Here is a 17,824-nt window from a genome sequence, read left to right as displayed (position 1 = left end):
ACTTAGAGTTATACCTGATCACTGCCTTGATAATTAATTAAAGCCAATGTGCTACACATTTGTGGACACTTCTCAGGGCAGGAAGAGTGTTCCAATGTGCCTTCTCCCTAGCGGATGAACGATTTGATGACTAAGTTCTCAGTACTGATGGAAACTGACGCTGGAGTTTTGCATGGGATAAAATAAACTAATACCTACCTCATCAGTTTGTTGGGAAGAGTGTACTTGATAATTCCTGTAGAGGACTTAGCACAGTCCAGAGACATAAATAACTCTCAGCAATTCTGGTAATCATTAACTCTTGTGAAATGAGGTCATATATGAGAAACACTTCAGAAATTGTGGAGCAGTAGACAAATGTGAGCTACGATTAAGTCATTTACAAAGAAGAGTCCAAGTGACTTGGTTCAAGTTGACCATTGATCACTGGGCAAAACTCACCACGTCCTATTTTTTGCATGTACTAGGTCCAAGTTTAGTGCTATGTTCCCAGAATATTTCAGAAAAGACAGTTGTGTTTGTAAGTCCAGCCTGTGTAATTTACAGAAAAGCCAGGATTATTATGATAACTCTCTACAAAGAAGCTTGAGCTTGCAAAAATCATGGTTCAGGTGATGGCCCTTCTCTGTTCCTCAAAACCCTCATTTATACAATGAAGTGAAGACTTCCATTCTAGCTCATAGGGAGGTCGTAGAGGATCAAATGATATGACGGGTGGAAGACTTTAATTATACAATATTATACGAATATAAAGTGTCATGACATTGGTTTTTATTATGAAATAAAATAAGTTTTTTCTGCCTTGTGATTTTTAAAGAATTTGAAGGAGTGGAGATATTAAAGTCACAAAGGAAATCATGTTATACATTGCATCATTCAATTCAGCACATGGATTACCTTTGCTCATGTTACAGGGAGATGCAAGAGTGAGGCTTCTAAGGTCTGATGATGTTCTATTCTTTGGTCAGGTGATGGTTAAATGACAATGCATGTATAAAAATTCAGCAATTTGTATTTGTAATAGTTACATACTTTACTGTTAACATATTATGCGTCTGTTAAAAAATATGGAAAAAACTTTGGTTGACTGAAGTTAAAGTGTGATTTGAAACAACAGGAAGAGTTAAAGAATGGTATAGGATAACAGTATAACCAGGCAATGGAATCCTACTGTATAGCACAGGGAAATGTGTGTGATTAGGTCACTTTTGTTATACAACAGAACTTGTCAAAACGTTGTAATCAACTGCACTTTAAAAACAATAAAATAAAAGAACACAGCAGAGAGTATGAGGAAAAATAATTATATATATAACACTGCCGAACAGCAGAAATTGCCACAACCCTATAAATCAACTATACTTTAATAAAAATAAAATTAATTTTTTAAAAAAAGAAGCAGCTTAAAATCTAACACAGAATGTGACAGAAAGACATCTCAGGGAGCATCAAAGCTGTGGGGAGGAATGGGAATATTTATGATGATATACCGAACACTCCTTCTAAATCACTCAAAAAATATTTATCAAACCCTGGACACAGTCTGAAGGAGGAGGGAGGGTGGATACTGCCCCTGTTCTCATGGAGCTTGCAGTGCTGAGGCATATAGACTTCTAGAGTCTAAAGAACAGGGCTACAGCAGAAGCATTTCACAGCAGAGGAGCGAGCAGTTCACTGGGGAAATATGATGTTATTTGAAGTTCAAGGAGAGAATTAGGTGAAATTTAAACCATCACCAACACAAAACAGTCATATCACCTTATAGACTAAGACCTAGTCACCTCCATGTTAGGAAATTCATTACTTTTCCCAGCATAGAAAAGCTCCTTAGCCATCTGAGGTTTTCTCCCCTTAAATTTCACATAACAATGTTGCCACTAATAACCTCTTTAATTCAAAGTGATGGTCTGAAGATCACGATCCTGTCTGGGAGGCTCTCTAGAGAAAGACACCAGCTACACACTGTTAGAGAAGCCACGAGGAAGAAAACTGCAGCCAAGCGTTCATGGTTTTCTCCATAAAGACTGTATGCCCCAGCTTCTGGTTCAAATTGAGAAGTATTTATTGAGCCCCCATTTCATACACTTTAACAGAAAACTGTGCAGTATACAGAAATATACACACAGCTCTTATAATGATGGGCCTCATAGTTTGGGAGCAAAGTCAGGCTTATAAACATAAAACAAATAGAAAGTAGAGAAAAAAAGAACAAAAATGGTCAAACACAGTCCAATCACACCAAAATGCATGATGAAAACTATCATATCCACCAAAATTCATGATGAAAAGTATCATATCCCGTGGTAAGCCAAAGGGCCACGTGACCAAATGATTCTGAAAAGTAATATATCATATACCTCTTGGAGATTCACAGTATGCATTAGCATTTTAAAGGTTCAGGTAATATATAAGCAAATATTGTGACTAACTTGTTTTAACCCAGCATCAGCCAAAGTTATCTGCCAAGGAATCCCTTTTCGACGCATTATATCTCTTAGGGTTCCACTGGAAATACTGAAATAGTGAAAGCTCTAATTAGGAAGGGGAGATCCCCAGTCCTAATTCCCAGATCCATCTTAAAATCATAAGATACAGATACTTTTCAAAATCATCCACCTCCACTTGAGACCCAACCAGAGAAAGAAACAAACCCCAGCTTCCCACAGCTTTACCTCTTCTCTATAGCCTTTTCTGATTCTCTCGTACCTCGCTGCCAGCTGGAAGTAAATTATACTTTGTCTGAAAACCCAGTTCAAGTATCTGTATCTCCCTTAGAGCCCTGAGAAATGTTTGTCCTAATCTGTTTTACGTAGGTTTTTCTCTTTTTAATCTCCCTTTTGGGGCTAGGGTGCCCAGTTTGCGGTCACAGTATATAGAGCAATGGTGTTACAAAAGAAACATATATCATCACAGAACAGCTGCTGGGTGGTAGAAAGAACATCTCCCTGAGAGACAGTCAGCTCTGTTCTAGTTTGCTGTTGGTCACTATTTAGCTGCACCCTTGGATAATTTACTTAATCCCTGTGGACCCTGGTATCCTTGTCAATAAGAGAGAATAACATATGTTTACTTTAGAGGCTGCTGTAAGAATCAAAGTAGATAATACTTAGGAGGAAGCTTCATGAATGCTGAAGTAGGATGCAAATATGAAGTGGTGAAGCTTTTCATATTCCCAAGAAGAATCTAGAACCCTAGATTCTTTAGCAAAGTTAATGACCAATAAGAGGCAGTCTCCTCCAGGAATCGGTCTAAACAGATGTCACTGTGAGTTCTGTGACTCCCATCAAGAGCCACTGCCTAAAAAAGTGGACCTGTCTTCAGAAATTAGGCCTGAATGGGTTTAAGACATCCTTGGTCTCACAACACCATCAAGTCCCTTGTCCTTTCACAAAAGCGCTTTCCTGTGATATTCCCCTGCTTCTGTCAAAAAAAAAAAAAAAAAAAAGAGAGAGAGAGACAGAGACAGAGAGAAAAGAATGGCTTGCTAGAGATCATCCATCATACTAGAGTTTCACCTGCTCCTGTGTTCAAGGACCTGCAAGTTTTCATAGCTTCAGCTACTCAAACAGACCCTGCAGCACCAAGAGCCGCCTCATTCTCAATTACAAGGGAAACAGAAGAGATGAATCCCGGGTCCCTGTCCTGCTTCTTGTGTGAATTAGTTGTGTGATTTTGCCTTTACACTTTACTGTCCTGGTGTCTCAGGTTCCATGACTGCCTTTGTTAAGAAGAATTAACATCAGAAATTAAATCAGTACTTTCCCAGAAGACTGACCATGTACCAGACTGACACCATCCCAACCTGGAGAAAAAATAGCCTCTGCCTCCAGGCACTCTGTCCAGTGGAGAACACAGCCCACCCGGCATCCTCCCCACACCCTTCCCCTTCTCCAATCTTGTCCCCAAAACACAAAGATAACACTCCGAGTCTTCCTGGGAACCCACATAAGCCAGAACTAGGGTGCCTTAAAGCAAATATTATCTCTCTGTATCTAAAGTGTTAAAGAAAATCCCCTTACGAACTAACACTGAGGAGGTCTGTGTGAGTCTGTGTCCCTGTTTAGAAAATTCTATGGCTTCTTTCACTGATTTTTGGACACCAGGATCATCCTGACAGATGGCAATGTGTACCCACTAGTCCCATAGTCTGGGATGTGACCTCAGTCAATCAGATCACTCTGGATGGAGGGAAAGGGTAGGGGGTTCTGGTCACAATTCTTTATATATGCATTTGACACTTGGTGACTTTATTGCAAATAAAGTAAGACCATGCAATTCTCCTTTCATCAGAATGCGAATGAGCTGGAATTTTATAGTGGTATTATCTACTGATCCATAAACCACTAAAGACTCAAGTGACCCTAATTTAAACAAGTACACCTTATCTTCACTATACAGTGGCTTAGAAAAGGAAAAAAAAAAAAAAAAAAAAAAGCTATGCCCTCACAGAAAGTTGTTCAAGCAGTGCTTAATAAAAGGTTTTAAATTCTTTGGAGTTTCCACTCTGGCTCAGTGGGCTAAGAATCTGACTACAGTGGCTCGGATGCTGTGGAGGAAGTGGGTTCAAACCCTGACCCTGGCACAGTGGGTTTAAGGATCTGGCATTGCCACAGCTGTGGCGGAGGTTGAAGCTGCAGCTCAGATTCAGTCCCTGGCCCAAGAATGTCTATATGCTATGGTGTGGCCATTAAAACATTAAAATAAAATAAAATAAAATAAAATAAAATGCTTTGACAAGAAAACTGAGCAGGGTGGCAGAATACATACTAAAAATATATTCAGAGTACAAGGGGGTGTTTTATGGATGCATCATAAGCTTTTTAGGGGCATTCTTTTCCAATGGAAAGCTAATAAATAGTAATTAAGTACCCACTATGTACGCCCTCTGCGCTAAATGCTGAGAATGAAATAGATTTTAACTGGCCCCAGGTACCCAGGAACTCACAACATAGCAAGGATCTCCAGCATGCTTTTTGTTTTTTACCTTTGTAGTTAAAAGCCTATTGTTTTAGTGAAAGGTTCCAGTCCCTGGCTCTTCAACTGATTACTTGTGGAATATTGGTCAAGTTACTTAATTCATCCATGCCTTAGTTTGCTCAACTGGAAGGAAAATGGGGAGAAAAACAGTATCTGTTATTTCTTTAACTATACAAAACAGTTTAGCTGTGTTTATTTAGGCTATTACTAAGCATCTCAATCCAAAGAGCATGCTCTAAAGAAGGAATCACTTGAGTTTTAATGGGTAAAAGCTGTGTTGGGTGGGTATATCTCTTGAACCAGATGGCTTTACAGCTGGAATCTGAAGACAGGAATGCGATGAAATTCATCTATGCATAAAAGGAATGGCATTTAGGGCAAAATTAAAATAAAACTAGCCTTACTTTCTTACCACCGAGCATAGAACAGGAAGGGAAACTTGTTGAAAGATTCTAATTAGATGAACATTACATTGCTGTTATCAAGTCCCTAAAACCATGTACTAGGAACAGTGAATAGGAATTTTATTCTGCACATTATTTCAAGGGCATACACTCCTTGGAGCTGCTAATCATATCAATGCATGGTAACCACATTCTGCCCAAGGTAGTGGTATTAGTGATTATAGGAGTTAATAGGACATTACCCAAGCAATGGGGCCATAAAAGGCATACTTGATTATACCAACGCTGCCAGTTCAAGAATGGAAGCCGTTCTCATTAGCACAAAAAAATATTTTCAAAACATTACCATTCACAGGTTTCTTTCACACACATACACATAGACGCACACGTGTGTGTATGTGTGTGTGTATACATATATATATAGACATACACATATGTTTATTTAAATCTCTTAAGACTGCTTGGAGTTTGGTATTTACTATCAATCCCATTTTACAGAAGTAGTAGTGGTTTCTCCAAAGTTCCAGAGACAGTAAATGGTGAAACCAGGTTCAAACTCTGATGCTGTGACACCAAATTTCACGATCTTTCCACCACGTGCTTCCTCCTCTCTGTTCTTGTCTTTACTTTAAAAGTTAGCATTAGAGACACACGGCCACAGAAACAGCATATTCTACTGGAGTCTAAATGTCTACCTTCTGCTTAGCAAATAATCCCAGCATTCGTCATGTCCTAAAGAAAATCCCATGTTGCCTCATGTCATTGATCTGTAGCTGTCTCCAACAGAAGGACCTGAATGCCTGCTGTGGCCCTGGGAATTTTTAATAAGAAGTCAATAAGAGATGCTGGTAAGTCTAATTGTCTAGGGGAGGATAAAACCTTGGTGGAATAATAATCATATCAATACACTGGCTACATGAATGATCCTGCAGTGAATTACAACATGGTACTTCAACTCCAAAGCCTAGGGTGGCACATCTGCATAATTAATCTCGTTCTGCCATAACCCCGCAGGGTCAGCAACATTGACATTCAGCAGCCGAAATTAATGCCTTATTATTTTAGTCTCCTTTGCTGTTTCTTTGGATTCAGGAAAATAATATCAGATGCAGCAGCTCTGCTGACACGGACAGGGTTTTAGAGGATCACCAACTTATAAAAAAAAAACCAAAAAACCGTCACATAAATCCTAGTAGGTAGACAGAGGATGAATTAGACACATAGTCCTAATATACCTTCTAAATTCAAGGTTCTTCGTATATATTTTTTAATTTTATTTTTTGATCAATTAGACACTCTAAAGACCACATATTGATCCAACTGTCCAGCTTGGGCTTCTACAAAATGATTTCAAGAGATTACATTTCGGTATTGTGCCCTCGTTATAGAAAAACATTAGGTTGTTCATATTAGGTGAATATTAGGTTAAAAGGGTATCTTTTTGTACATGACTTCTCAGGGCCTTTAGAATATACACAAAATTGAACTGAAACTAAGTTACTTAGAAATCATTAACAGTGCTCCTCAAACTCAATTGACGTTAGGTATCCTTGTTTAAAATATCTCCAGGCATTAGGACTCTCGGCACAGTTTAGAAATGCTGACTGAAGTTCTTTCAGGAAAAAAAAGGCGGGGATTCATCTGGTATAAGGCATTCCAGCCATAGACCAAACTTTGAAAAATCCCCATCAATTTTCTCAGGAGGTGTGCTAGAGAAAACTCTTAGTAAGGTAAAGGTCATGGATGCTTAACTAGAGAAAAAAAGTGGGAAATTCGAATCAATCTTCTAATTTGTGAAGCCATTCCTGTGTCAAGGTGATGGAGAAACAGGACCATAAGTGAGACATAGGGCATGCTGGTAGATTTAAGTATGGTGATGCTATCTATGCTCGGCCAGTATAGCTCATTGGCGTTAATTGTAATTTCACTTCTTCTAGTATTTCTGATGCTTAAAGACCGCTGCCAAATCAGAACATAAGACACCACAGAGAACAAGTCAGAAAACAGAGGGGACCTCTTATTCTCCAATTATAAAAGAAGTCACCATACATGAGGAGACCTGGAAAATAACCCTTTCACTTCCATGACCTTCATATATGCTAGAAAAAATTTAAGTGCCATTATTTTTAATTGGTCTGCCCTAGCCTGAAAAAGAGAAAGATGAGAAAATATGTATTCATTAGTCTGACCTAAAAACCAGTGGCTCTTTGCATGTAAATATTCTTTCTATCCACTGATGCTTGAAAAAACAGACTGAAATCTTGTTCTCCAAAGACAAAAGAAGAGACATTTACCACATCACAAACAAGGAGGCTATAAAAACCTTTGGTAAGTTTTGGGGGCCATGAGGACACCTGTAAAAGCTGACTAATGACAAGGACCAAATCAATTTTCCCATAGAGCACATCTTAATTCTATTTCCCTGATGCCCTTCATACGACATTCTGGCTCCTCTAGATCTGGCAGCAAACTTCTCAAGACGATTCTTTCCCACATCACTCTTCATATACCCGAGACTCTGGCCACATGTACACACACAGATGGTGCTATAAATCACCTCCACTCCGCCCTTCCCTTTTAATCACCCCTTCGGCCCAGAATGTCCTGCATTCCCCTCTTCACATGTACAAACACTGCCCATCCTTCAAGATCTATTTCCGAAAGCATGGCTGTCATGAAACCTCCCTGCTTCCTTTAGCCAGATGTAATGTATTCCTTCTCCCTGCAACTTTCCCTTCTAGTTGCAGCAACACAATCCTTTACCTTGTACTTCAGTTACTTCTGTATGTCTTCTCTCTTGTGACCCATGAGGACAGGGTCTACTTCTGATGAATGTCTGTCTCGAAGGGCCTTGCACAAAGTCTGGCACACAAACATCCTCCGTCATGTGAACTGAATGACCGTGGTCTTCCGCACACAGTGATTCCACAAACTGTTTCTCAGTCCCAGAAAATACTGTAATGCTATTATCTGTTTTGCACACACCTCTGGCCTCTTACTTAGCCTTCATTTTCTTCTCTTGAACATCTGTTTTTTTTTTTTTTTTTTTTTTGGTCTTTTCTAGGACCACACCCCGGCATATGGAGTTCCCAGGCTAGGGGTCCAGTCCAAGCTGTAGCCTCCGGCCTATGCCAGAGCCACAGCAACATGGGATCCAAGCTGCATCTGTGACCTACACCACAGCTCACAGTGATACCGGATCCTTAACCCGCTGAGCAAGGCCAGGGATCGAACCCGCAACCTCATGGTTCCTAGTCAGATTTGTTAACCACTGAGCCACAACGGGAATACCTCTAGATCATCTTAAGGAGGTGTTTCCTCACTAAAATCCATCAGACAGTTTACAAGAACGACCTGGGACTGTCTTCTGCCTGGTCAGTGTAAGACTCGGTTATGCCTTGTAATACACATGTTTGCATTTATCCTATGTATGATTACACCAAGGAAGAGAGACCCAGAGTGAGCTCCTGTCCATGTGCCCACACTGGGAACTCCTGGGGCTAACCTCGGAATATTGTTTAATTGGGATTCACAGTGTCTGATTCAACATTACTGCAGCTCATTATTTTTTGGTCAGAGTAAAATCCCCTGAGTATGCTGGTGCTAGGCAAGAAGAAACCCCCTTCTTTCTAAATGCATATGCTCCAGTGGAAGACAGTGCCTCTGCCTGTCATTATTTTTTTTTTTCTTTTTACAGATGCACCTGCAGCATATGGACATTTCTGGTCCAGGGGTCGTATGGGAACTACAGCTGTGGTCCACACCACAGCCATGGCAACACCAGATCTGAGCCTCATCTGCTACAGCTTGTGGCAACGCCAGATCCTTAACCCACTAAGCAAGGTCAGGGATTGAACCCACTAAGCAAGGTCAGGGATTGAACCCACATCTTCACAGAGACAATGTTGGGTCCTTAAACTGCTGAGCCACAACGAGAACTCCTACCTGTCATTTCTAACACCTCCAAAGCTTTGAGACAGCACCTGGACTTAGAAAGGAAGAGCTGATGGGAAGATGTAACAGACTTTCCTTTGACCCCTTCGTATCACTCCCTAAACCCTGCACTCTGGAATTTTTTTTTTTAATTACTCAAATGAATTTATCACATCTGTGGTTGTATAATGATCATAACAATCCAATTTCACAGGATTTCCATCCCACAGCCCAAGCGGATCCCCCCACCCCCCAAACTGTCTCCTCCGGAGACCATAAGTTTTTCAATGTCTGTGAGTCAGCATCTGTTCTGCAAAGAAACTCAGTCTGTCCTTTTTTCAAACTGAAGCATGATGATTTGGGTCAGGAGAAAAGGGTGTGATCAAGAGTCAAAGGAAAGCAGGGAGTGGAGAGGTTATACGCCAAGCTTCTTATACACATGGGGTACACACGGAGAGAAAGGAACCCTAGGAAATTTAACTTTGAGAACATATCTTTTCATTTATTTAACAAATATTTTCCAAATCCCTACTCTGTGCCAGGTACCTCACTCAACTGAAATAATGCAAGCTTTGACAGGATACTCAGGGCTTCTTTCCATGTCTTACTTTATTTGACATTCACAACCCTTCTTCAGAAAGGAATATAAATTTTTTTCTGTTTTCCAGATGAAGAAATTAGGTGCAAGAAAGTGAAGTGTCTTGCTCAAGATATCACAGCAATCAAATAGCAGAGCTTAGTTTTAAATAAGATTCTCTGATTGCAGCAGAGTGTGTCTCTCAACTCTTACACCAGCCCCCACCCAATGCCCCTGGCAGGCAATAAACAAAACATATAAAGGAAGTGTTCGATATTTAGTTTGCTGTATTTCACAAAATAGCCCAAAAGATCAATTAAAAAAGATAAAAGTTCACTGGAGTAAAGATGGTGGAAAACGCCAATCTGCATAAGTAAAATCCTTGAATTATAAGCAAACTATATTTTCACTGGGAAAGTGGTTTTTATTACTTTGAAAGTAATGGAGTGGCACAAATGAGACATTTCTGGGAACTGCAGAGACTTAGATTATTTGTAATTAGTGTAGCATCACTTGTATAAATGAGGGCACAAAATTCAAAGGTTTGAAAGTTGTTTTGCCCAGTCAATTTCCCAAGGAAACACCTCTGTGTTTCAAATTCTGGGCCAACAGAACTCTACTTATTGCCCAAAGGCAGGACATTGAAATTTCACGGGCAGTTTTTAATAGACAGGTTAAAATGCTAATGATGGTGGTTGCCAGGGGCTGGGGGAAGACGGACTAGGGAGCCAATGTTTAAAGGGTATGGTTTCCATTGAGAAAGATGAAAAAGTTGTGGTGATGGCTATAAAACGACACGAATGTACTTAGTGCCACAGAATTGAACACTTTCAAAATGGTTAAAATGGCAGATTTCATGTATATTTTACCACAATAAAAAGTAAAAATTTTAAAAATGCTAATGAATTTTCAAATTAGATTCTATTCCATTTAATGCAAGATTAAAGACAAACCTCAGCTGAATCTCTAGTTGATCACAAAAAAAAGGGAAAAAAAAGTCTTTAATTCTAAGTTGAATTAGCTAAACATAGTAAAATATGTCCTAGCCTCTATACAAACACAAATTAAAAGTAATTTATTTTTCTTGTTGAAAATAAGGGAGGAGACTTCCTTCCTTCCTTTTTTTTCTCTCTCATCAAAGCATTACTTTAGAAAACCAGTAATTGTTAGGTATCTTCTCCTTTTGAAGACTAAATAGGTTGCTCATAAGCTTTGCGAACTAGGAAGTTCTTTCTCAAAGACCTGGGGGGGCACCTCTTTGGAATATAAACATAAAGATGGGGAGGGGTGTTACCTCTTGCTACTGGGTGGGGGTGGGGGGCGGGGATGGGGGGGCAGGAGCCTAACTTCAGGGGTAACCTTGCTTAAAATTACAAAACCACCCTTTGGCGAACCTGACAACCCCACATCTGGGTATTGATGACCCCAAATTAAAATTAGGATATCTTCACTCCCATATTCACTGTAGCACCATCCACAATAGCCAAGTTGTGGAGAAAACTAAATGTCCATCTACAGATGAATGGATAAAGAAAATGTTGTATAAATATAAACAGTGGAATCCTATTCAGCCCTAGAAGAGAAGAGGATTCTGCAACAGGCGACAACTTTGAGGACATTATTCTAAGTGAAATAACCCAGTCATAGAAAGATCCCATGATCCCACTTATGTGAGTTATCTAAAATAGTTAAATTCACAGAGCCAAAGGATGGAATGGTAGTTGCCCTGACCTTAGGGGGAAGGGGAAATAGGGGCTCATAATCAAAGGGAATAGAGTTTTAGTTGAGAGAGAAGCATCAGCTCTAGAGATCTGTGGTGCAATATTGTACCTACAGTCAACAAGAATGACAAATAAGTTAAATTTTTGTCAGGAGTATTGATCTCAAGTTAAGTCTTCTTACTATAATAAATTATCTTTTAAAAATTAGAGATATGAGAAATTGTTCCTTTGGATAAAGCCAACTAATAGAGATGGTCGCCCCCATCACCAGTAATGTCAGAACATACCTTATGTGACAAATGATACTACTAAGTTCTCTCACTTGAGAACAAATTATTCGTTAACTCAAAAACAGGTATGCAGTGGGCCACTGGGCTATATAAAGGTTGGAGATTTCTTTCTGTTTTTGTAGTCTCTTAGCCTGTGATTTACATTACATTCTATTTTAATGTTTATTCAATAATAAAGTGTTTTATTTCTCTCTTACCTTTGTGAAGAGGATTTCTGGGTTGAGAGCTTTTGTTTTTAATTATATTTCCCCAATACATCCTAAAGCTGTAACATATAATTTTCACTAAACTAAGAGGAAAAATCCTAAATTTTTTGTTATTATAACCTAGCAGGAAAACCAGAAGAAAGGGCCAAATGTACTTTTGGAAGAAAAGGCAAAAGAAATTAAAATAACAAGTGAGTATTGATATCCATGAACACAAAAAAATGGTTATTTGTACATTCAAGACAAGTGGAAATTTCCCTGTTGACGGCCTCAGGAAAAAGGGTTGTAGAATGACTTCCAAAAAGAGAATTCTGTGACTTTTGAGCCTTTCAGCTTCTTGACATCACGCAAACACTGGTCCATCAAAGACACAAAATGTAAAGACAAAAGGGAAGAAAGGTAAAAAGACACCTTGAGAAGGAGAGAGGAGGTGAGCGAGGGTTGAAAGGAGACAGTGAGGTGTAAAGAAAAGAGCAAGAGAGAGAGAGGGTGAGAATATGAATATGAATAACAGTAATCTTAATTCATAGAAACTAGTCCCTCAATGGACTAATAAACTTCCTACCATTTCTGCATATCCAATGCCTCCTGGATTTCTCTAAATAAAAATTTTACGACAAATTTTTTAAACATTAGAATTTATCCTCTTCTACACCGTAGGATGGTTATCCCTAAACACTTCTCATCTATTCTATTTATTGTAGTCACTTTGAAGACTTGAAGGAAAAGTAAATTTTATTTAGTCTTTTATAATTCATCTTTGCATTCAATACAATGCCACATGGATAACCCAGACCTAGAAAATATCCCCTAAATAAACTTATGACTGTAAGTAGAAAGAAGTATTCAAGAATTTTATCTTAATAATCTAAAAGAAATGGATTTAATAGGCATGACATAGTCAAGATGTAGTTTTTTGCTTGTTTGTTTTGTTTGTTTTGCTTGTTTGGCCACTGTGTACAGAGGCTAGAAGTGGGATCTTAGTTCCCAGAACAGGGATTGACTCCAGGCTGCAGTGGTGAAAGTGCTAAGTCTTAACCACCAGACCAAATCCAGAGAATCCCCCAAGATGTGTTTTTTAATAAGAAGGGAAAAAAGCAAGTCTCCACTGGGCTTCTTCTTACTTAAGTCAAAAAATCTTCAGATTGGTTATTCATTTCTTTTATTTCTATGTTATTTATTTTATTTATAGTCATGTTATTCATGTTTATCTTATTTACACTTAACTTTTTTTTTAAACAGCCAAACCTGCAGCCTATGGAAGTTCCTGGGCCAGGGGTCATATGAGAGCTGCAGCTGCCAGTTTATGTCACAGCCATGACAACACTGAATCTGAGCCACATCTGCAACCTATGCTTCAGCTTATGGTAATGAGGATCCTTAACCCACTGAATGCGGCCAGGGATTGAACCCACATCCTCACAGAGATAACGTTGGGTCTTTAACCCACTAAGCCACAACAGGAACTCCTATTTATAGTTAGTTATCTTACTTGTATTTACTTTTATATTTACTTATTTTGTTATTTGCATGTTTATTATTTTTATTTGATTGACTAATTTTATTTTATGTATTTATTTAGTCATTTATATTTATTGTAATTTTATTAATTACACTTAATATTATTGTGAAGGATCAGAGACATCATCAGAGTTATACAATTCAGGAGATTTGATCGTGGGAATAATGAGTGGAGTGAATGACAAAACTACAAAACAAATAATGTTGTGACAAGAAGACAGAAGTCACCGACAATAAGAAAAATAATACATCTAAGGAAAGCTGAAAAGATGGAGATGATGGGGAAAAGAATCTGAAGAGAATCTAGAACAGAAGATAGAAGATACTCTTCTGAAATTATGAAGTTTCTCTCATTTCTAATTTTCAAAAAGCAAATATAATCAACTAAAACAATATTATTTTCCTAAGATCAGATACATTAGAAATATGGTTCTGGACCTTACTCTGATCTGTGATCCAGTTCCTGAAACAAATACAGTTATGTCAGTTGTACAGATACAAAATACAGATACAGAGCGTTTCTCTGTGTCTTAAATGTAATCCCTTGGACAGCGAATTCACATGAGCTTCTGAAAGCTCCAATACTGCACATCACGGTGGCACTTCTCCAAGTGAGAAGAGGAAACAGACTTGATAATGGGGTAAGCCCCTTCGGACCAGGGGCTGTAAAACCCAACCATGACAATGACAGGAATGAGACCGTTTGAAAGAAAGCTCCCTGGCAGGCATCTCGAAAGTAACCTGCACTCACATATCTGTCACACACCCTCCTCACTGAAAGCCCAAGCTTTCATTCAACAGCACACACTGAAGGGCCTCTATCACATGAAAAGCTGTGCGTGCACCCACCCCACAGATGAAAGAGAAAGAAGACACGGTCCCTGATCATAAGACACAATCTATCAGAATCTACGACACAAAAGCAATCAAATGAAAGGCAAAGCTACATATCTGTTCTAGGACGCTGTTTCTCAAATAGTAACATGCATAAAGCTGATCTGCAGATCTTGGTAAAAGGGACATTCTGAGTCAGCAAGTTGAGGACAGGACTCAAGATAATATCTTTCAGAAGTTGCTGTTGTCGCTGCTCCACAGATCACAGATTGAGAAGCAACGGCCTAAGGGATAAAGTGAAAATGAAGGGCTACGGGAATGTGAAGTTAGATGTCATTCCTTTTAGCGCTTAGGGTTTAGAGAGGTTTCATTGAGAAGATGCTGCATTTAAACCGGTGGATATGCAGAAGTAATAGATGTGTGTATCTGTGTAGGTGTGGGGACCAGAGAAATCACACAGAAGAGAGTGGGGGATTGAAGAGGAAGGGAGGGAAGGAGAGAGGAGGAAGAATGAAAAAGGAAAAAATGAGTAAAGTTCTAAAAGAAAAATAATGCATGAGTTATTTAGAGGAATACAAGATATCTGGTAAAGCCAGAGTGTAATCTGCAGGGGAACAGACAAGGAATTATGAGAAATGGGCCTAGAACAATAAGCCAGCAGATATGATGGAGATCTTAAATGGATCTGACCCCTTTTTTTTTGGAGGAGGGAGCATACATTTGATCACCAACAAAGTAAGCAAATTCCAGCTGTTAAAATCAATTATGCAGAATGATATGTCCTAGGAATTGGGTCTGGTCTAAAGTTATTCATATTCTACATTTTTGTACTTATAAGTAAGGTACTAAATCATTATTGTTCTTTAATGTAACTGCCTTTCTGCAAATCACAGCTTATCCTCAGCTACATAACCTTACTTCAAATGAGGTTTTTTAGGATCAAAACAAAATTTGGTCTGTCCCAAGCTTCTTACAGTGTCTGGCATTAAGAACCCTCAAATCAATTGGAGAATAGACTTGCGGCTGCCCGATGGGAGAGGGAGGGAGTGGGAGGGATGGGGAGCTTGGGGTTATCAGATACAACTTAGAATAAATTTACAAGGAGATCCTGCTGAGTAGCATTGAGAACTATGTCTAGATACTCATATTGCAATAGAACAAAGGGTGGAGGAAAAAATGTATACATGTAAGAATAACTTGATCCCCATGCTGTACAGCTGGAAAAAATAAAAAATAAAAAAAAAGAACCCTCAAATCAAGCTGTGGCTCAGTGAAATCACAGATAATTTGTATTTATTTCTCAAAGCCTGGTAATTTCCAGAAACATTTCTTAATGTAATATACTAGAAAAGGAAGCTACATGAGGCTCTAAGAGCGTATAGGGTTTGCACAGCTGCCTACATGGTAAGGCAGGGCACAGAGTCAGTGCAGGAGAACTCATGGGATGCCCAGGAAATTCAAGTGAGTTGCCAAACCGTAAAAAGAAGTTCCTTGCCTCCTCTGCCAACAACATTACTAATAAAAAAGAAGATAAAAGGCATCTAGGTAAGAGTGATAAATCCTCTATCACAAAGACAAATACTATATGATATCACTTATATGTGGAACCTAAAACATGGCACAGATGAACCTATCTACAGAACAGAAACAGACTCAGACATGGAGAGCAGACTTGTGGTTGCCAAGGGGGAGGAGGAGGGAATGGGATGGACTGAGAGTTTGGGGTTAGTAGCTACAAATTGTGACATTTAGAATGGATAAGCAATGAGGTCCTGCTGTATAGCACAGGGAATTATATCCAAACACTTGTGACAGAACATGACAAAAGATAATATGAGAAAAAGAATGTATGTATATGTATAACTGGGTCACTTTGCTGTACAGCAGAAATTGACAGAACAATGTAAATCAACCATAATAAAATTTTATTAAAGTCTTCTATCAGTATTTGTTTCTGTGTCTGTCCAAATCAGTAAAATCTAGGAATATGGCATTATGGCTCTTTGGGATAGGCTATGAATCTCATTTAGAGAGAGTTTCCAGGTCAACTCCTTAAATTAGTCTGAAAATGCCATAATATAAATATCACCCATAAATACATAAATGGATAGATAAGTTGATAAAGCAGGTTTTATATAATATTAATGGTAAAATCCAGGTGACGGTTATATGGGTGTTTACTGTAACATATTTTCAACTGTGCTATGTGCTTTTAAATTTTCATAATATACTGTTGAGGGAGAAATTCCATATATTCATCCCCCTTTAAAACAACCACATTAGGTAGGGAGTGAAAGCATTAGGTCCCCTTCTCCTTTCTTTTCAGCCTTCATTAATTCCGCTGCCAACATAATCACATGTAACTCCTAGATTCAGATTTTCCATTTTTTTCTTTTCCTTTTTTACAAGAATCAAATTATGTAGGTCTACAAATAACAATACATCATTCCCATTTTTCCAGATCAGTTCCTAAAATTATACTTTATCCCTTTTAATGATTAACTATAATTCAACTATTCAGCCATACCATAGTGTACATAACCATTTTCCTATTGATGACATATGTATTATTTTTTTAAAAATTAGTTCTTTTCATATCACACTTAGGCTTATGGTGATTTTAGCATTAATTTTAAAAATCCATAAGGTCCCTAGCATCTAGCCAGAAGACCATAGTGAAAACACCTCAAGTGATTCTAGTGGCTAAGAAACATAACATCTAAAAGAGTAGAAAAGCAAAACACGGAACCAGAGGCATATAGTTATACCTCAGTTGTGGGTAACTCAATTACTAGAGTGTCAGCTGTCAAGTAAATACTCAGTAGCCCAAAATTATTCCTCTAAAAAGCAACCAGAATGAGTTCTGTATCAACTTAAAAAATTAATCAACTTTGCTTATAGTACATCCCTCATAGCCTCATCTTAACAATTGAGTCTTTATGCCAAGCACAGAGGGTAGCAGATTTGGATGGAAGGCAAGTCTTTTATAAGTAGGCATGTTGATGGTAATGGGAAAGTTGAGCTATTAAAAGCAAGCAACAAAACTAAAAAGCAAAAAGAAAAAAACAGAGTTGGAGGTCTGAAGCCATACGGTGTTGGAGTCATATATTTCAGTAGGTCCTGGGGACATCCTTCTGCACAGTAAAAAATAACTGATGCTCAAAATGATGGCTCTGAATTATTAAAGACATAACTTCTTAGGATACTCACTATAAAACAGCTGCGTGGAATGGAATACACTTTAGAAAGACATACCATTAAAACAGTTACAAGATCTTTGATCACAGAAAAACTGCCAAAGGCCTCGGGCCAAGGACCTCACTTAACACAGAAAAACAAAAGCATGATGCTAACAGGATTG

The 17,824-nt window shown here is 38.5% G+C and overlaps 1 protein-coding gene across 2 annotated transcripts in view; it reads right to left on the bottom strand.

Moving 5' to 3' along the window:
• IL1RAP (interleukin 1 receptor accessory protein) overlaps nt 1–17,824 on the bottom strand; it is a 138,327-nt gene that overhangs the window by 98,301 nt on the left and 22,202 nt on the right. The window lies entirely within an intron of this gene.

This window comes from Sus scrofa, chromosome 13 (assembly GCF_054392235.1).
Source record: "Sus scrofa isolate SSC_HxYL_T2T_F1_AM1 chromosome 13, Sscrofa_HxYL_maternal_Yorkshire_Landrace_v2.0, whole genome shotgun sequence".
Classification (NCBI taxonomy): domain Eukaryota; kingdom Metazoa; phylum Chordata; class Mammalia; order Artiodactyla; family Suidae; genus Sus; species Sus scrofa.
Note: the sequence above shows the minus strand (reverse complement) of the source record. Positions and strands in the feature narration are given on the sequence as shown.